The following is a 20,736-nucleotide window of genomic DNA, read 5'->3' as shown; positions in this document are numbered from 1 at the left end:
CGACGCGGGGACGGCGCAAGAGGGACGGGCCCGGGGCGGCGACGGGGACGGGGGCGGCGACGGGGACGGGGGCGGCGACGGAGACTAGGGAGGCGACGGGGACGGGGGCGGCGACGGCGACGGAGGCGACAGAAACAGATGAAGAAACAGAGGGAGAATGAAAATTTCGTAAGTGTATATATAGAAGGCACCTTTAGTACCGGTTGGAGCCACCAACCGGTACTAAAGGCCTATTTTGGCCAGGCCAAGCGGCGGGAAGACGAAGCCTTTAGTACCGGTTGGAGCCACCAACCGGTACTAAAGACCACCCTTTAGTACCGGTTGGTAGCTCCAACCGGTACTAAAGGCCTCGCGCTGCCACCCCAAAGTTTAGTCCCACCTCGCCGGGCGAAGGGCAGCCGCACTAGTTTATAAACCCAGCCGCGGCTACCACTTCGAACTCCTCTATATAGCAGGCTTGTGGGCCTAAACTCTGCGCGCTGCCCTGTGAGTCTGCTGGGCCTTTAAGGCCTGTAATTACACACCTGTGGCCTATCAGGCCCACATGGCAGCGCCCCAATTTTTTATATAGTTTTTTTCTTTTCTGCTTTATTTTCTTCTATTTATTTTTGCGTAGTTTTTTGTATAGTTTTTTCTTTTCTGTTATATTTATTTTCTTCTATTTATTTGTGAGTAGTTTTTCATCTAGTTTGCCAAAATTCAACATTTTCAGAGTTCATTTTGTAGTGATTTTCAATTTCATGGTCATGTTGTAAACGGTTGAAAAATAGCAAATATAATTTTTTTTCTTTTCTGCTTAATTTTTTCTTCTATTTATTTCTGAGTAGTATTTTCTTTTCTGCTATATTTATTTTCTTCTATTTATTTTTGAGTAGTTTTTTTATATAGTTTTTTCTTTTCAGCTATAGTTTTTCTTTCTTTTCTGCTATTTTTTCTATTCTGCAAAACTTGATGGTCAAAGTCTGGAGTTATAACTTAAAAAAAAAGAAATGTCGACGTGCAATTAGTTTTTTCCATAACAGAAGAAGTCCGGAGTTGTAATAACTTATTAAAAATAAAAAAGAGGTGCAATGCTCGTTAATTTGCTTCAAGCCTTTCGGAATAGTGTAAACTGCACTGCGCATAGCTCCGTGCAGTCTACCGTATTCCTGAAGGCTTGAAGCTAAGCAACGTGAGCATTGATCCTCTTCTTCATCGTCTCTGCACTCGGGGCTTATAAACCGCTCCTAGTCCCTCTCACTTCGCAAGGTGGGACTAAAAACAGCTTACGTCTGGTTCATCCATGAACCGGTACTAAAGGTGCTCGTGGGGCCCCAGCCTTACCTGACACAACCTCACTAGTACCGGTTCGTGGTACGAACCAGCACTAAATGGTGATGGTGGGGCCATAGCCTGACCGGAGGCTGACACAACCTCTTTAGGTACAAAAAATTACAAACTTTCTGTTAGTGCCCGTAGTATTCAAATTTGAATAGTTTAAATTTTGAATTATTTGAAATTAGTGTGAATTTGTTTGCACATAAAATTTCTTCGCGTTTCAAATGCCAAAACACATAACTACCCTAACTATTACAGAGATTCCCCTCTGGGTGCGAAACACAGAAGAAAGTGTTGATAGCTAGTGAAGCCGATCACATCCCAGATCTTTGGGTGTGAAACTTTTTCTTCACGTGTGTCCCTTTGCGCAGTAACCATGGAAAATCTTCATCATTTAACGGGATGCTCGGGTCAATATTCACTGTGAATGGAGCAATTTCATCAAACTTTTCATAATCTTCTGACTTGTCTGTCTTGTCATCCACTCCCACGATGTTTCTCTTCCCAGAAAGAACTATGTGCCGCTTTGGCTCATCGTATGATGCATTCGCTTCCTTATCTTTTCTTTTTCTTGGCTTGGTAGACATGTCCTTCACATAGAAAACCTGTGCCACATCATTGGCTAGGACGAATGGTTCGTCTGCATACGCAAGATTGTTGAGATCCACTGTTGTCATTCCGTACTGCAGGTCTTCCGTTACCCCGCCTCATGTCATATTGACCCATTTGCACTGAAACAAAGGGACCTTTAAACCACGTCGATAGTCAAGTTCCCATATGTCCTGTATATAACCACAATATGTTTCCTTTCCCGTCTTGGTTTCTGCATCAAAGCGGACACCACTGTTTTGGTTGGTGCTCTTCTTATCTTGGGCGATCGTGTAAAATGTATTACCATTTATCTCGTACCCTTTGAAAGTCATTATATTCGAAGATGGTAACTGGGAAAGCAAGTACAGGTCATCTTCAATAGAGGTGTCATGCATGGTACGTGTCTGCAACCAGCTGGCGAAACTCCTGGTTTGTTCACGTGTAATCCAGTCATCAGACCGCTCCGGGTGTTTGAAGCGTAGCAAATTCTTGTGTTCATCCATATACGGAGCCACCAAGGCGGAATTCTGTAGAACTGTGTAGTGTGCTTCAGTGAGAGAATGTCCGTCCATACATATTATTTGTTCCCCTCCTAGCGTGCCTTTTCCATCCAGTCTGCCCTTATGCCGCGATTCAGGAACACCAATCGGCTTAAGGTCAGGAATAAAGTCAATACAAAACTCAATGACCTCCTCATTTTGATGGCCCTTGGAGATGCTTCCTTCTGGCCTAGCACAGTTATGAACATATTTCTTTAAGACTCCCATGAACCTCTCAAAGGGGAACATATTGTGTAGAAATACAGGACCCAAAAGGTTAATCTCTTCGCATAGGTGAACTAGGACGTGCGTCATGATGTTGAAGAAGGATGGTGGGAACACCAACTCGAAACTAACAAGACATTGCACCAAATCATTCTATAACCTTGGTATGATTTCTGGATCGATTACCTTCTGAGAGATTGCATTGAGAAATGCACATAGCTTCACAATGGCTAATCGAACATTTTCCGGTAGAAGCCCCCTCAATGCAACCGGAAGCAGTTGCGTCATAATCACGTGGCAGTCATGAGACTTTAGGTTCTGGAACTTTTTCTCTACCATGTTTATTATTCCCTTTATATTCGACGAGAAGCCAGACGGTACCTTAATACTGAGCAGGCATTCAAAGAAGATTTCCTTCTCTTCTTTGGTAAGAGTGTAGCTTGCATGACCCTTATGTATGCCGTCTTCTCGTGCATACATTGCTGGTCCTCCCGTGCCTCAGGTGTATCTTTTGTCTTCCCATACACGCCCAAGAAGCCAAGCAGGGTCATGCAAAGATTCTTCGTCACGTGCATCACGTCGATTGCGGGGCGGACCTCTAGGTCTTTCCAATATGGCAGGTCCCAAAATATAGATTTCTTCTTCCACATGGGTGCACGTTCGTCAGCGTCCTTTGGAATAGGTTGTCCGCCAGGACCCTTTCCAAATATCACCTTCAAATCCTTGACCATATCATGTACATCAGCACCAGTATGGTGGCGAGGCTTCGTCCGGTGATCCGCCTCACCTTTGAAATGCTTGCCTTTCTTTCTTACGGGATGCCTGCTCGGAAGAAATCAACGATGTCCTAGGTACACATTCTTCTTACAACTATTCAAATATATACTGTCGGTATCATCCAAACAGTGCGTGCATCCGCGGTATCCCTTGTTTGTCTGTCCTGAAAGGTTACTGAGAGCAGGCCAATCATTGATGGTCACGAACAGCAACGCCTTTAGGTCAAATTCTTCCCCCATGTGCTCATCCCATGCACGTACACCTGTTCCATTCCACAGTTGTAAGAGTTCTTCAACTAATGGCCTTAGGTACACATCAATGTCGTTGCCGGGTTGCTTAGGGCCTTGGATGAGCACTGGCATCATAATGAACTTCCGCTTCATGCACAACCAAGGAGGAAGGTTATACAAACATAGAGTCACAGGCCAGGTGCTATGGTTGCTGCTCTGCTCCCCAAAAGGATTAATGCCATCTGCGCTTAGACCAAACCATACGCTCCTTGCGTCATCTGCAAACTCCTTCCTGTACTTTCTTTCGATTTTTCTCCACTGTGACCCATCAGCGGGTACTCTCAACTTTCCGTCTTTCTTACGGTCTTCTCTGTGCCATCGCATCACCTTGGCATGCTCTTTGTTTTGGAACAAACGTTTCAACCGTGGTATTATAGGAGAATACCACATCACCTTGGTAGGAATCTTCTTCCTGGGGCGCTCGCCCTCGACATCACCATGCTCATCGCGGCTGATCTTATAGCGCAATGCACCACATACCGGGCAAGCGTTCAAATCCTCGTACTCACCGCGGTAGAGGATGCAATCATTAGGTCATGCATGTATCTTCTGCACCTCTAACCCTAGAGGGAAGACAGCCTTCTTTGCTTCGTACGTACTCTCGGGCAATTCGTTGTCCTTTGGAAGCATATCCTTTATCATTACCAGCAACTTTCCAAGTCCCTTGTCAGATACACCATTCACTGCCTTCCATTGCAGCAATTCCAGTGTGGTGCCCAGCTTTTTCTTGTCACCTACGCAACTCAGGTTCAACAATTTTTTGTGATCCTCTAACATGCGCTGCAACTTCTTCTTCTCCAAATCACTTGCGTAGTTTCTCTTTGCATCGGCAATGGCCCGACCTAGATCATCAACAGGCTCATCTGATGCCTCTTCTTCAGTTTCTTCCCGCATTGCCGGCTCAGCTTCTTCCCGCATTACCGGCTCAGCTTCTTCCCACATTGTTGTATCATCGTATTCAGGAAACCCATGGCTAGGATAGTTGTCGTCGTCCTCTTCTTCTTCATTGTCTTCCATCATAACCCCTCTTTCTCCGTGCTTCGTCCAAACATTATAGTGGGGCATGAAACCGGACTCAAACTGGTGGACGTGAATGGTTCTTGATGTAGAGTAATTGCGACCATTCTTACAGCCAGCACATGGACAATGCATAAAACCATCTGCCCGCCTGTTTGCCTCAGCCGCAAGCAGAAAAGTATGCATGCCCTCAATGAACTGGGGAGAGCATCGATCATCGTACATCCATTGCCGGCTCATCTTCATTACACAACACCGAATAGACCAAATTAATACAAGTTCATACATAAAGTTCATACAACACTTAAATGCAACAAACAAATAACTCTCTAGCTAAAGCACTTAAATGCAACAACAAATGCGATCAAGATCGCAACTAAGGTAACAATTGATCCAACAACATAATGATACAAAGCCTCACTATCGATGGAATATTTTCTAATCTTTCTAATCTTCAAGCGCATTTTCTCCATCTTGATCTTGTGATCATCGACGACATCGGCAACATGCAACTCCAATTCCATCTTCTCCCCCTCAATTCTTTTCAATTTTTCTTTCAAGTACTCGTTTTCTCTTTCAAATAAATTTAACCTCTCGACAATAGGGTCGGTTGGAATTTCCGGTTCACATACCTCCTAGATAAAAATATCTATGTCAACTTGATGGGCATAATTTGTCATAAACACGAAATGCAACAAATAGTTTTAAAAGAGAATATACCACATCCGAATCATAACAAGGACGAGGGCCGACGGGGACGGATATCAAAACCATGGCACTATGTATAACAAACAACGTACGGGTAAGATAATTATTATACGAGTAACTATATATCCAAATCACACAAACATCAATTTTTTATATAAAATTTTATGAACAAGAGACTCACCACAAGGTGGTGCCGGCGACGGGACGGTGCGGGCGATCGACGGTGGTTACGACGGAGATTTAGAAGGAACTAAGTAAACCACACCTACATATGCAAACTAAGTGTTATTTTGAACTCAAATTGCATATAAATCAAATACTACCACATATAATTCCTCCCAAATTACTAAAACCCACCATTAATCACTATATAAACCAATGCAAGAGCTAATCTAGCAATGAGAGATGAAAGGACAAAGTTGCTAACCTTGGTGATCATTTGAATGGATGAGGGCCTGCAAATCTTGACAAATTTGAGGCAAATTTTGTGATGAACTCGAGAGGAAGAAGGGAAGGACAGAGGAGAGGGAGAGGGGAAAGGGGCAAGAACAGAGTGCGTGTGGACGAAGGGTTTATATAGGACGACCTTTAGTACCGGTTCGTGCCACGAACCGGTACTAAAGGTGCTGGAAGGGCCCCACTCTGACAACATCCTGCCACCACTCTCACTAGTACCGGTTCGTGGCACGAACCGGTGCTAAAGGTTTGCCACGAACCGGTACTAAAGAGCTCCTCCCGGCTAGCCGTTGGAACCGGCACTAATGGACACATTAGTGCCGGTTCTGTTACAAACCGGGACTAATGTGTCTCACATTTGACCCTTTTTCTACTAGTGTGGACATGGTTTCCGGCTGGAAGAATGACGCCGTGTGCGGGTGTGCAGCGAGGCGCGACAAGCAGCGGCTAGGCAGGGGCTGGACAAGTCCCTGAGGGTGTGCAAGCGGAGCAGCTGCGGGAGCGTGGGTCGCAGACTGCGTGTGTGCGGGTGTCCGGGCACGGGCAGGAGCCCGTCTCGGGCATGGAGAAGACGACGACCGAAGCCGCGCGGGTGGTGTTCCGCGGCTGCTGCACGTGCAGCACTTCGGTCTTGCGTGTGCGAGCGCGAACAGAGGGGGTCGAGCAGGGAGTGGCACGACGAGGCAGCGTGTGCGAGAGAGGATCCAGAACTCGTCGTCCTCTTCCAGCGTGGCTCCGACATGGTTTCCGGCTGGAAGAGGACGTCGGGGAAAGTGTCCTCAGGCTTGGATCAGCGTCAGAACGGACTCGGGGAGGTGCTGTGGTGCTCGGGGTCGACGAAGGGGAGTCCGGCTATGCTCCTACTCCGGTGATGAGCTCTTGCTTGGGCCGGCCATGGTGGCTGCAGGGAGGAGATGGAGCGGGGAGGAGCTGCCCTCCTGGTTGGTGGCGGCGGAGGAAATCGAGAGGGAGAAGGGGAAACCCTAGGGCGCCGAGGGGTGGCTTTATAGGGGGAGGTGCGTGGTCAGGGCTGCCCTCGTGGCCATGTGCGCTCGGCCTGGGGTTTTTTACCGTGAGGAGAGGAGGAAACAAGACGAAGGAGAAAGGTGAGGAAGAAAGAGACCACCAGGTGGGGTCGCCTAGGTGATCCATGAAGGATTTACCAGCGAGAGGGAGAGAAGGGGCACGCTGGCGCTGGCTGGGCTCGAGGAAGGAGGAGGCCCAGGTGCAGCGCCCAGGTACGGCATGTTCCTGCTTTAAATTCTTTATGCAAATAAACAATCCACAGAATAGAAGAGGGAAATGGCCAGGGGCTTAGGGGATGAATTTGAAAGAAGTAACAATATTTTTGGACTTCTTGAGTTATGCAGGATTAGAATAAATTGACTTGGCAATTTTTAGAGGTAGAAAAATAATCCAAGTTTGAATTAAATTCAAATTTGAACCATTTTTTAACCCAACCAAAACAAGTTGAAATGAGCTGAAATTAGGCAGAGAGCTGGAATGCATCGTTGAGAATTTATAATAAAAGAATGAACATTACACGGAACAGAAATAATGCCACTTGAATAAATGGGTGAGAATTGAACGGAAGAAGCTAGAGATGGTGTGTTGCACTAATGATGGTTTAGATGGAAAGGGCAAGATGAAACAACAAATAAGATGAGGAGAACGAGTTCACAAAGATAACAAGCACACAGAAAATATGCACGCTACAAATGTGCACACTACAATGATGATCATGATGCAAATCCAACCCCCAAAAATGACAAAGGCACAATGCAACATAACAAGTGAGCATGAGCATGGTGCAAGAAGCAAAGATATGACAAAGCACTCAACATGATCATGGGATAAACATATAGGAATGAAATATGCAACAATAATAATGATAATGCAACTGACACAATAACCACATGGCAACAACTAAAATAAATGGAAGGCAACTAGAGCATTGGTCTCGGGGCGTTACATATGTTTATGTGAAAAAACTTCAACCTGATAAGCTCGAACCCAAATCGTAAAAATGTGTTTTCATAGGATACCCAAAAGCGACTGCTGGTTACACCTTCTATCATAGATCCGAAGGCAAGACATTTGTTGCTAAATTTGGATCCTTTCTAGAGAAGGAGTTTCTGTCGAAAGAAGTGAGTGGGAGAAAGTAGAACTTGATGAGGTAACTGTACTTACTCCCTTATTGGAAAGTAGTTCATCACGGAAACCGGTTCCTATGACGCCTACACCAATTAGTGAGGAAGCTAATGATATTGATCATGAAACTTCAGATCAAGTTACTACTGAACCTCGTAGGTCAACCAGAGTAAGATCCGCACCAGAGTGGTACGGTAATCCTATTCTGGAGGTCATGTTACTTGACCATGGCGAACCTACAAACTATGAGGAAGCGATGATGAGCCCAGATTCCACAAAATGGCTTGAGGCCATGAAATCTGAAATGGGATCCATGTATGAGAACAAAGTGTGGACTTTGCTTAACTTGCCCGATGATGGGCAAGCCATCAAGAATAAATGGATCTTCAAGAAGAAGACTGACGCTGACGGAAATGTTACTGTCTACAAAGCTCGACTTGTCGCGAAAGGTTTTAGACAAGTTCAAGGGGTTGACTACGATGAGACTTTCTCACCCGTAGCGATGCTTAAGTTTGTCCGAATCATGTTAGCAATTGCTGCATTTTATGATTATGAAATTTGGCAAATGGATGTCAAAACTGCATTCCTGAATGGATTTCTGGAAGAAGAGTTGTATATGATGCAACCAGAAGGTTTTGTCGATCCGAAAGGTGCTAACAAAGTGTGCAAGCTCCAGCGATTGATTTATGGACTGGTGCAAGCCTCTCGGAGTTGGAATAAACAGTTTGACAGTGTGATCAAAGCATATGGTTTTATACAGACTTTTGGAGAAGCCTGTATTTACAAGAAAGTGAGTGGGTGCTCTGTAGCATTTATGATATTATATGTGGACGACATATTGTTGATTGGAAATGATTTAAAATTTCTAGATAGCATAAAAGGATATTTGAATAAAAGGTTTTCAATGAAAGACCTCGGTGAAGCTGCTTATATATTGGGCATCAAGATCTATAGAGATAGATCAAGACGCTTAATTGGACTTTCACAAAGCACATACCTTGATAAAGTTTTGAAGAAGTTCAAAATGGATCAAGCAAAGAAAGGGTTCTTGCCTGTATTACAAGGTGTGAAGTTGAGTCAAGCTCAATGCCCGACCACTGTAGAAGATAGAGAGAAAATGAAAGATGTTCCCGATGCTTAAGCCATAGGCTCTATCATGTATGCAATGCTGTGTACCAGACCTGATGTGTGCCTTGCTATTAGTTTAGCAGGGAGGTACCAAAGTAATCCAGGTGTGGATCACTAGACAGCGGTCAAGAACATCCTGAAATACCTGAAAAGGACTAAGGATATGTTTCTCATTTATGGAGGTTACAAAGAGCTCGTCGTAAATGGTGACGTCGATGCAAGCTTTAACACTGATCCGGACGATTCTAAATCGCAAACCGGATACATGTTTATATTGAATGATGGAGCTGTCAGTTGGTGAAGTTCTAAACAAAGTGTCGTGGCGAGTTCTACGTGTGAAGCGGAGTACATAGCTGCTTTGGAAGCAGCAAATGAAGGAGTCTGGATGAAGGAGTTCATATCCGATCTAGGTGTCATACCTAGTGCATCGGGTCCAATGAAAATCTTTTGTGACAATACTGGTGCAATTGCCTTGGCAAAGGAATCCAGATTTCACAAGAGAACCAAGCACATCAAGAGATGCTTCAATTCCATCCGGGATCAAGTCCAGGTGGGAGACATAGAGATTTGCAAGATACATACGGATTTGAATGTTGTAGATCCGTTGACTAAGCCTCTTCCATGAGCAAAACATGATCAACACCAAGACTCCATGGGGTTAGAATCATTACTGTGTAATCTAGATTATTGACTCTAGTGCAAGTGGGTGACTGAAGGAAATATGCCCTAGAGGCAATAATAAAGTTGCTGTTTATTTCCTCATATCATGATAAATGTTTATTATTCATGCTAGAATCGTATTAACCAGAAACATGATACATGTGTGAATACATAGACAAACATAGTGTCACTAGTATGCCTCTACTTGACTAGCTCGTTAATCAAAGATGGTTGAGTTTCCTAACCATAGACATGAGTTGTGATTTGATTAACGGGATCACATCATTAGGAGAATGATGTGATTGACTTGACCCATTCCGTTAGCTTAGCACTTGATCGTTTAGTATGTTGCTATTGATTTCTTCATGACTTATACATGTTCCTATGACTATGAGATTATGCAACTCCCATTTACCGGAGGAACACTTTGTATGCTACCAATCGTCACAATGTAACTGGGTGATTATAAAGGTGCACTACAGGTGTCTCCGAAGGTACTTGTTGAGTTGGCGTATTTCGAGATTAGGATTTGTCACTCCGATTGTCGGAGAGGTATCTCTGGGGCCTCTCGGTAATGCACATCACTATAAGCCTTGTAAGAAATGTGAGTAATGAGTTAGTTGTGGGATGATGCATTACATAACGAGTAAAGAGACTTGCTGGTTACGAGATTGAACTAGGTATTGAGATACCGGTGATCGAATCTCGGGCAAGTAACATACCGATGACAAAGGGAACAAAGTATGTAGTTATGCCGTTTAACCGATAAAGATCTTCGTAGAATATGTGGGAACCAATATGAGCATCCAGGTTCCGTTATTTTTTATTGACCAGAGACGTGTCTCGGTCATGTGTACATAGTTCTCGAACCCGTAGGGTCCGCACGCTTAAAGTTCGGTGACGATCGATATTATGAGTTTTTGTGTTTTGATGTACCGAAGGTAGTTCGGAGTCTCAAATATGATCATGGACATGACTAGGAGTCCTGAAATGGTCGAGATGTAAAGATCGATATATTGGACGACTATGTTCGGACACTGTAAGTGTTTCGGGAGGTTTCGGACATTTACCGGAGTACCGGGGGGTTACCGGAACCCCCAGGGGAGTATATTGGGCCTAATGGGCCTTAGTGGGAGAAGAGGAGGGGCGGCCAGGGCAGCCGCACGCCCATCCCCCTCTAGTCAGAATTGGACAAGGAGGGGGGATCCCCCTTTCCTTCTCTTCCTCTCTCTCTTCCTTCCCTTCTCCTACTCCTACAAGGAAAGGAGGAATCCTAGTCCCAGTGGGAGTAGGACTCCCCCCTTGGCGCGCCCTCCTCCTGGTCGGCCGCCCCCCCTTGCTCCTTTATATACGGGGGTAGGGGGCACCTCTAAACACACAAGTGATCTGTTGACCCTCCCAGCTGTGTGCGGTGCCCCCCTCCACCATATTCCACCTCGGTCATATTGTAACTCCCTCGATGCGGCTATATCTCCCACGTGTCGAAGCACGACTTAGAGGCATAACCGCATTGAAAACAATGTCGCAAGTGAGGTAATCTTCACACAACCCATGTAATACATAAGGGAAAGAGATACATAGTTGGCTTACAATCGCCACTTCACACAATTCCATGAATAAAGCATTACATCATCCAGATACAATCAAGGTCCGACTACGGAACCAAAATAAAAGAAGAACCCCAAATGCGACAAAGGTCCCCGATCGACCCCAACTGGGCTCCACTACTGATCAACTAGAACGAAACAACACAAAGGGCAAGATCTTCATCGAGCTCCTCCTTGAGCTTGGTTGCATCATCTGCACGGTAACATAGGCACCTGCAAACTGGTTTTGGAAGTATCTGTGAGCCACGGGGACTCAGCAATCTCGCACCCGCGAGATCAAGACTATTTAAGCTTATAGGAAGGATGGAGTAATGAGGTGGAGCTGCAGCAAGCGACTAGCATATATGGTGGCTACAATCGCAAAAGAGAGCGAGAAGAGAGGGCAAAGCACGGTCGATAAAAGTATGATCAAGAAGTGATCCTATAGCAACCTACGTCAAGCATAACTCCAACACCGTGTTCACTTCCCGGACTCCGCCGGAAAGAGACCATCACGGTTACACACGCGGTTGATGTATTTTAAATAAGGTCAACTTCGGGTTTCTACAACCAGACGTTAACAAATTCCCATCTGCCCATAACCGCGGGCACGGCTTTCGAAAGTTCAAATCCCTGCAGGGGTGTCCCAACTTAGCCCATGACAAGCTCTCACGGTCAACGAAGGAATAGACCTCCACCCGAGATGTTCCGATCAGACTCGGTATCCCGGTACAACAAGACATTTCGACAGGGTAAAACTAAACCAGCAACACCGCCCGAATGTGCCGACAAATCCCGATAGGAGCTGCACATATCTCTTTCTCAGGGCACACTCAGATAGGTCAAGCTACGAGTAAAACCAACCCTCAAGTTTCCCCGAGGTGGCCCCGCAGGCTGCCCAGTTCGGACCAACACTCAGAGGAGCACTGGCCCGGGGGGGTAAAATAATGATGACCCTTGAGTCCGCGAAACCCAAGGGAAAAAGAGGCTAGGTGGCAAATGGTAAAACCAATGTTGGGCATTGCTGGAAGAGCTTTACTTAAGGCGAACTGTCAAGGGGTTCCCATAATAGCCCAACCGCGTAAGGAACGCAAAATCCGGGAACATAACACCGATATGACGGAAACTAGGGCGGCAAGAGTGGAACAAAACACCAGGCATAAGGCCGAGCCTTCCACCCTTTACCAAGTATATAGATGCATTAATTAAGTAAGATATATTGTGATATCCCAACAAGTAAACATGTTCCAACAAGGAACAACATCTCCGTGTTCCAACAAGGAACAAACTTCAATCTTCACCTGCAACTAACAACGCTATAAGAGGGGCTGAGCAAAGCGGTAACATAGCCAATCAACGGTTTGCTAGGACATGGTGGGTTAGAGGTTTGACATGGCAATTTGGGAGGCTGACAAGCAAATGGTAGGCATCGTAGCATTGGCATGGCAAAAGAGCGAGCAAACTAGCATAGCAAAGATAGTAGTGATTTCGAGGGTATGATCATCTTGCCTGAAATCCCGCAAGGAAGAAGAACGAATCCAAGAAGAAGACAAACGGCCGTAGACGAACGAATCCTCACAACTCCGGAACGAAACCGAAGCTAACGTGAGAAGCAACCCGGAAAGAAACAAACAACATAGTAAACACACAAGCATAAACAAGTCATGATGCACAAACAAGTATGATGCATGTCCGGTTTAATGAGGCATGGCATGGCAAAGTGCGACAAACAATACTACAAGTTAAGTGGAGCTCAATATGCAACGAGGTGCATGTTGACGGAACACCACATCAATTATTTAGTTATCTCTCGTTTAAGCTACCCAACAATATTAACTGTTGTTAAACATGGCAAGAGGTGAAGCATAATATAAACTATACCATCTAAACAATTTAAATGGGGCCGGATATAAAAACAACAAATCCGGTAAATCCCCATATGCATTTAGCAATTTAATGCAACAACAAGTTTAAACATTTTAAATGTTGTTATCATGATGCGGATGACATATACAAGTTTTATGCAATTTTATGAAAATGTTGACATGAGCATGTTATGAAGCATTTGGTCACCATGGCGGAACAAAAAGGGTGCCACGGCGGCGAAACAAAAATGGTGCCACGGCAACATTCCGGTCCCGGTAACTCATGGAGATACCGGTGCAAAAGGAGGCGTGCGGATGTGCGGAACATGCTAGAGATGGTGGGGTGATCCCGGTTACCGGGTTCCCACGGTTCATCGGCATGACGAACGAGGAGGAACGTGCATGAAGCAAACGGGCACGGTGCAAACATAGGGTGCATCTCATACAACACATGCATACAGTCCACGGACGGCGTCTCGGGGTTATACCTTTGAAGCGTGCATTCGGGGCAGAACGCGTTCGTAGTGGAAGTAGTCGTTCACAGAGCGGTCGTCGTCAGAAGTAGAGGAAGTAGTCGTTCAAGCGTCCGATGGTAATAGTACTCGGTCGTTTCGAAGAGGTACTTGGGGTCATTCGAACTTGCCGATCTCGTCATCTCGAAGGGGTACTTGACATTCTTAGCGATTCCGAAGACGAGGTAGAGGTACACTTGTTGTAGGGGTACTTGTCGGATCCACGGCGACGGTAGAGGTACAAATGTTCTCGCGGTACTTGTCGGTCTAGTCTTGGTGTAGATGTACATCGCAAACGTAGTGGTACTCGCGGACTTCGGCGCCGGTAGTCGTACACGGTTCGTAGGGGTACTTGGCGTTCTTGGTGATTCCGAAGAAGGCGGTAGATGTACTCGGCGAATCCACAAGGCATGCACGGGTCGAAGTGGAACTCTTGACAAAATCCACGGGACTGACTTGGCATGCAACAAGCACGGCGCGATGGGCATGAAGGGTGGCGCTGGTTCTCTGCTCCAACGAAGCAGAACGACGGGCGAGCGGGCGGCCGACCTGGTGTCTTAGAGCAGCGTGGAAAGGCGGTGGTGAGCGACCGGATCGGAGGCAGAGGAGGTCACGGGAAGCTGGTCCGGTGGGATCCGGGCGAAGGAGGGCCGACCTGGGCGCAGGTCGCCGGATCGGGAGGCGATGGGCCTCGGCAGACCCGAGCAGAGCCAGGAGGAGGAGGTCGCGGGCGACGAGAGGGTGCAGTAGTTGCTGTTGCTATCGGTGGCGACGAACTTGGAGGCGGGGCGGCGTGCAGAGCTGCGTGAAGGAGAGGCGGGGCCATGGTAGGCCTCGTCGGCGGCGGAGCTAGGCTTCACCGGAGCAGGGGGGCCTCGGGCGTCATGGGGCGGCGCTTGGAGCTCGGGGCAGAGGAGGTGGAGAGGCGCGGGACGAGGACGAGGCAGGAGGTCGCGCTGGTTCTCTGCTCCAACGAAGCAGAACGACGGGCGAGCGGGCGGCCGACCTGGTGTCTTAGAGCAGCGTGGAAAGGCGGTGGTGAGCGACCGGATCGGAGGCAGAGGAGGTCACGGGAAGCTGGTCCGGGGGGATCCAGGCGAAGGAGGGCCGACCTGGGCGCAGGTCGCCGGATCGGGAGGCGATGGGCCTCGGCAGACCCGAGCAGAGCCAGGAGGAGGAGGTCGCGGGCGACGAGAGGGTGCAGTAGTTGCTGTTGCTGTCGGTGGCGACGAACTTGGAGGCGGGGCGGCGTGCAGAGCTGCGTGAAGGAGAGGCGGGGCCATGGTAGGCCTCGTTGGCGGCGGAGCTAGGCTTCACCGGAGCAGGGGGGCCTCGGGCGTCATGGGGCGGCGCTTGGAGCTCGGGGCAGAGGAGGTGGAGAGGCGCGGGACGAGGAGGAGGCAGGAGGTCGCGCGAGGTGGAGGAGGAAGGGCGAGGCCGCGGCGCTGAGGAGGTGGTGGTGCTCGCGGGCGGACGAAGCAGGGAGGCGCGATGGAGGTCGTCGACGCGGAGAAGTAGCAGGCGAGGCGCGGCCATGGCAGGACCCGACGGATCCGGACGGGGCGGCGCTGGAGGGCGACGCGAGGCAGAGAGTGGAGGGAGGAAGAGACGAGGGGGACCGAGCGGGACTGCGAGCGAGAGAGGTGGGGATCGGGCGATGGGTGCGAGCGATGCGGCGCTGGAGGGAGGACGAGGGAGATGGAGATCGAGCGGAGGGGAGGCTAGGGTTAGGTAGCGGCGTGGCTGGGCCTTGGGCCTAGGGAGACTGGGCCGGCCTGGTGGAGAGGGGAATGGCCAGAGGCCTGGCTGGGTCTCTCCCTCACTCTAATGAAAAATAAAATAGAACAGAGAAAAGAAAGAAAAGAAAGAGAGGTTAGGGGAAGAAGTAGGACATGGGGATAATTTTCCCGGACTCACAAAAATATGCTCGTTCCAAGAAAAATAGAAAGGCCATGATTGAAAGATTTAAATTCAAACTCATTTGAATTTAATTCAAATGGGTTTGAACGGAAGTGAGGGTTTGGGAAGGTCCAAAAAATGTTCGGATTTTTGGTGGAGCTCCGGAAAATGATGAAATAAATATTGGCAAGGTTGGAGACCAAACTTGAAGCAGAAAAGGAACGAAATTATTTTGTAAGTGTGTTTTGGTGATTCCAAAAATGGAATATTTTATAATATAGCTCCCTAAATATCGGGAGGGTATGTTATAAAGAGAAGTCACCATGTGAGTTCCCTCGGTTTAAATGGATCGAAAAATCCATACAATTTATTTAGTTGAGGTTTTAAAAATTAATGATATGATGGCATGATGCGATGCAAAGAGATGACATGATGCAATGCAACAAGCAAATAAAACACACTGCGAAACTCGGAATAGCTGGAAGTCTTCTGGAGCGTCGGTCTCGGGGCGTTACAACACTCCACCACTACAAGAGGATCTCGTCCCGAGATCTAGGATGGCACCGGAGAGAAATGGAAGAGGAAGAGAAGAGGTAAAACTAAGTTGCTTCTTTGACCAATGAGTGAAACCAAAGAACCTTGAGAGGTTGAACAAATTGAAAGAAAGAATACGAAGGAGATGAACGAGATTGCAAACAATCCGTTAGAAAGAGGAACAAGGAACATTACGAGAACTTGAAGGTTGCAAAGACATGAATCAAGAGTTTAATGGACAAGATAGAATTCGAAACCACTCCGGTTAAAACAAGATGAGAGGGGAAGAATTCGGGCAGTACTCCGGTTGAACATGGAAGGAATAGAACATGAACTTGAGAAGATGGGATGTTACTTGATGAAATCAACAACGAACTGCCTCCGGAACTATTGAAAGAATGGCACAATGGGTAAGAAGGATTTCAGACAGCTCTCCAGTTGAGGAAGAAGGAAAAACTTGATAAGATTAGAGAACTCGAATGAAAACACGACACTCCGGTTAAATGGATAAGCAAGAAAAGAACACGATCCTCACGAATCGAGATGGTGAGTGAAAAGAGCAACGTCACAATGCCTCCGGAAGAAAGAATAGAAGATAGGTCATTGGAATAACAGAATGGAGGGGGAAATGGCAACTTATGCCACAATTGAGCTTGGAAAGCACCCTTGCAAAGAAGAATTGAACGGAGTTGTTGGAAAATCAACAACGAAAAGCACAAGCTTGTAGTGGGCTTATGGAAAACATCTCAAAATTATGAGGTGACAACCGGCCACTAACGGAAACAATTGCTTGCTTGAGATCAACAAAGAGATGAAAACTTCTTCCACCAAGATGATAAAGAGATAACTTGGATCATTGGCAAGCACCACAAATAGCAACATTCCCATTGGAAGGCTTTTAGGTGAAATATGACACAAGATAACTCCAACAACGAGGTTGATGGATTTAAAAATAACTCATTCTTAACAACATGTGAATCATGGAACATGAACTCAAATTATCAAGAATGACATAATACCACCTCCAAAATATGGTAGAAAGAATTGCACTCCGGATTACCATATGAAGAAAGCTTGAGCTCCTTAGGAAAGAATCTCGATGAAAACTTTGAGCAGGGAATTAAATCCTTGATGAACCATCATGTAGAACCTCCATGAAGAACTCCGGTAAACAAAAGGAATGAAAAGAAAGAGAAATTGAAAACACAAGGTGAATCCTTGCAATGATTCAGATGGATCTCCGTGATAATTAGAGCTTGGAACTCCGGGAAAAAGAGAAGATGAAACAAATGAAACCGAGAATTTGAAGGGCCTCCGGAATAAAGAATTAATCGCTTGGATGAACAAGAATAAGAATTATGTTATACTTATCCTTCACCAATTAAATTGACGACAATCAACGGATTTGGCATACTACTTATTCTCGTAGAAAGGATTAAAAGAGATATAGCGTAAACTTGAGAAGGTCTTCAACGAACCACCGGTAGGATTGGAACAACAAATGAATTGATATGATGAACAAGGAAGAGAGATCTTGAAAGAACCACCGTAAGAATTGAAAATGATCGAAGTAGGGGTGCATCACCGGTAAGAATTAGCAAATGAACGAAGGTGCTTGAGACAAACTAGATACATGAGAACAAAGAGATCAAGAACTGATTAGAGGATATTCGATAGATGCACCGGCAAGATAGGAGAATGATAACTGACGGCTGAGAATAAATAAACCTGAATTGATGGACTCTGGATGACAAACTGAGAAGACTCTTGAATATCTCCTGATGGGTGAAAAAGATTCTCACAAACGAAAACAATTATGAGAGGATGGCAACAAGCTAGCACCATGAATCTAGAAGAGAATAGAGCAAGATTAAAGAGAAACTCTTCTTCGGTCTTCAAATGATGAGAATGACAACGAGAAACACCACAAAGAATTATTGAGGCACACCGGAAGAATCAAAAGCGAAGAGGTTGAGCCAACTATGAAAAGAATTTGGAAGATCTTGGAGAAAAGCATTTGACTAATGATAACTCATTCTTACGTCAAACTTGGAGAAGAATTTAGGATAGCTCTGGGAAAATAGAAGAGTCAGGTAAGATCCTGGGAAAAGACCTGTGGGTTAGGGCCCACTCAAAAGAACACCGTTGAAAAGATTTAAAAGAGATGTTGCACCGGTTGAATTAAATGACTTGAATGAGATACCAATCTGGAAAGAGCTTGAACGAATGCAGAGTGGAAACACGAATCTTCGAGATATCTTGAGCACTCCGGAACAATTTAATAGGGAGAGCTGGATGATTAAGAGGTGCACCGGCATAAGAAAAGCATTGGAAAAAAAAGAAAAGGAGTATGCTTAATACCAAAGCTTGAATTAAATCCACCAGAGAAGAAAAGAACGAGGAATGACGAACTTGAAGCTCCATTAGAATCTTCATGAGAATCACCGGATAAGAACATTGACGGAAAAGAATGGAGAAACTTCCCATCAATAAAATGGATACTTGAAGAAGAAATCTTAGTCCTTGAAGAAAAACAAAAGGGAGGGAGGGTGGGAAAAACAAAGGCAACTTGGAGACGGATGAAACAAACACCGTTGAGAAGAAGTGATAAATGATCTTGCAAATGTTGACGTGAACGGATCCACTTGAGGAGAGACACACCGGCTAAAAAAAAGATTGACAAGACAGACTCGATGATCAAGAAGGATTAGTATTCACATAGGAATATGAGAACACCATTTGGAAAAGGTATAGAATCAACATTTGACTTTGAAGCAACTCGAATACCACAACTCAAAACAAAACAAAGAATTGACTTGCAAAATAAGCCGGAACAAACATATGATAGAGATTTCGTCCGAAGTTTTCGTGGTGGGGCCTACACGGGCTCGATCGTACAGCACCATCATGTACAAGGCAGTGCACATGACATACGAAGCGTCCCCGAGTCGGCATAGCCAAGGACTCTTTAAGACACAACGAGACCACTGTAAAAACGACCGTGAATAGGCGGACCACTAGATGTCGAACCCCAATTTCATATCATACATCCGTCGGAAAGATATCCTAAGAGCTACTTGAATTCCCACCTATGAAACTCCCGAAATTTTCAGGTTATGCAATCAGGTGTTGGGGATACAGGGGAAGCATAATATCTCACCCAAAACTAACAAATCCTACATCCAGCTGTATCCATCCTTCAACACATAACCAAGAAACCTTCGGAAATCGTCTACCTCAACCTTCGAAAAGCATCTGTTATACAAGTCATGGCAATACTCCCGTACTCACCTCAGTACTGGGTTATCGGGGTTATCTCACCAACAACTGCATAAAAGAGATTTTCGATGTCGGCGTACTAAACTCAGGTATTCCAGAACTGCAACGATAAAATTATGACGACAACACCTCAGAGCTCAACTCCCCGGGACACTTCCACTAAACCCCTGACAGGAGGCACCAAGACAATGTTCTCATCATAAAACCATCAGAACGATTCCAAGATACCCGCGTGATCCTAAATTTTTTTTTAGTGAAATTTGAGAAGAGAAGAGTCAAAACTCTACGTCAGGATGCCTTACCAGAGCGATGAGGAGACCGGGAAGTAAAAAGAATTCCTAACTCTCTGATATATATAATCCTAAATGACTCAAAATATTTTTCTAGACACAACTCGGCCGCTAAAAACGATCAAGCAGTGGGGCTCCTAAGGTCGGGGAAGGCTCTGATTACCAACTTGTAACTCCCTTGATGCGGCTATATCTCCCACGTGTCGAAGCACGACTTAGAGGCATAACCGCATTGAAAACAATGTCGCAAGTGAGGTAATCATCACACAACCCATGTAATACATAAGGGAAAGAGATACATAGTTGGCTTACAATCGCCACTTCACACAATTCCATGAATAAAGCATTACATCATCCAGATACAATCAAGGTCCGACTACGGAACCAAAATAAAAGAAGAACCCCAAATGCGACAAAGGTCCCCGATCGACCCCAACTGGGCTCCACTACTGATCAACTAGAACGAAACAATACAAAGGGCAAGATCTTCATCGAGCTCCTCCTTGAGCTTGGTTGCATCATCTGCATGGTAACATAGGCACCTGCAAACTGGTTTTGGAAGTATCTGTGAGCCACGGGGACTCAGCAATCTCGCACCCGCGAGATCAAGACTATTTAAGCTTATAGGAAGGATGGAGTAATGAGGTGGAGCTGCAGCAAGCGACTAGCATATATGGTGGCTACAATCGCAAAAGAGAGCGAGAAGAGAGGGCAAAGCACGGTCGATAAAAGTATGATCAAGAAGTGATCCTATAGCAACCTACGTCAAGCATAACTCCAACACCGTGTTCACTTCCCGGACTCCGCCGGAAAGAGACCATCACGGTTACACACGCGGTTGATGTATTTTAAATAAGGTCAACTTCGGGTTTCTACAACCAGACGTTAACAAATTCCCATCTGCCCATAACC

The sequence above is a fragment of the Triticum dicoccoides genome, chromosome 6B (genome assembly GCF_002162155.2).
Source record: "Triticum dicoccoides isolate Atlit2015 ecotype Zavitan chromosome 6B, WEW_v2.0, whole genome shotgun sequence".
NCBI classification, from domain to species: domain Eukaryota; kingdom Viridiplantae; phylum Streptophyta; class Magnoliopsida; order Poales; family Poaceae; genus Triticum; species Triticum dicoccoides.
Note: the sequence above shows the minus strand (reverse complement) of the source record.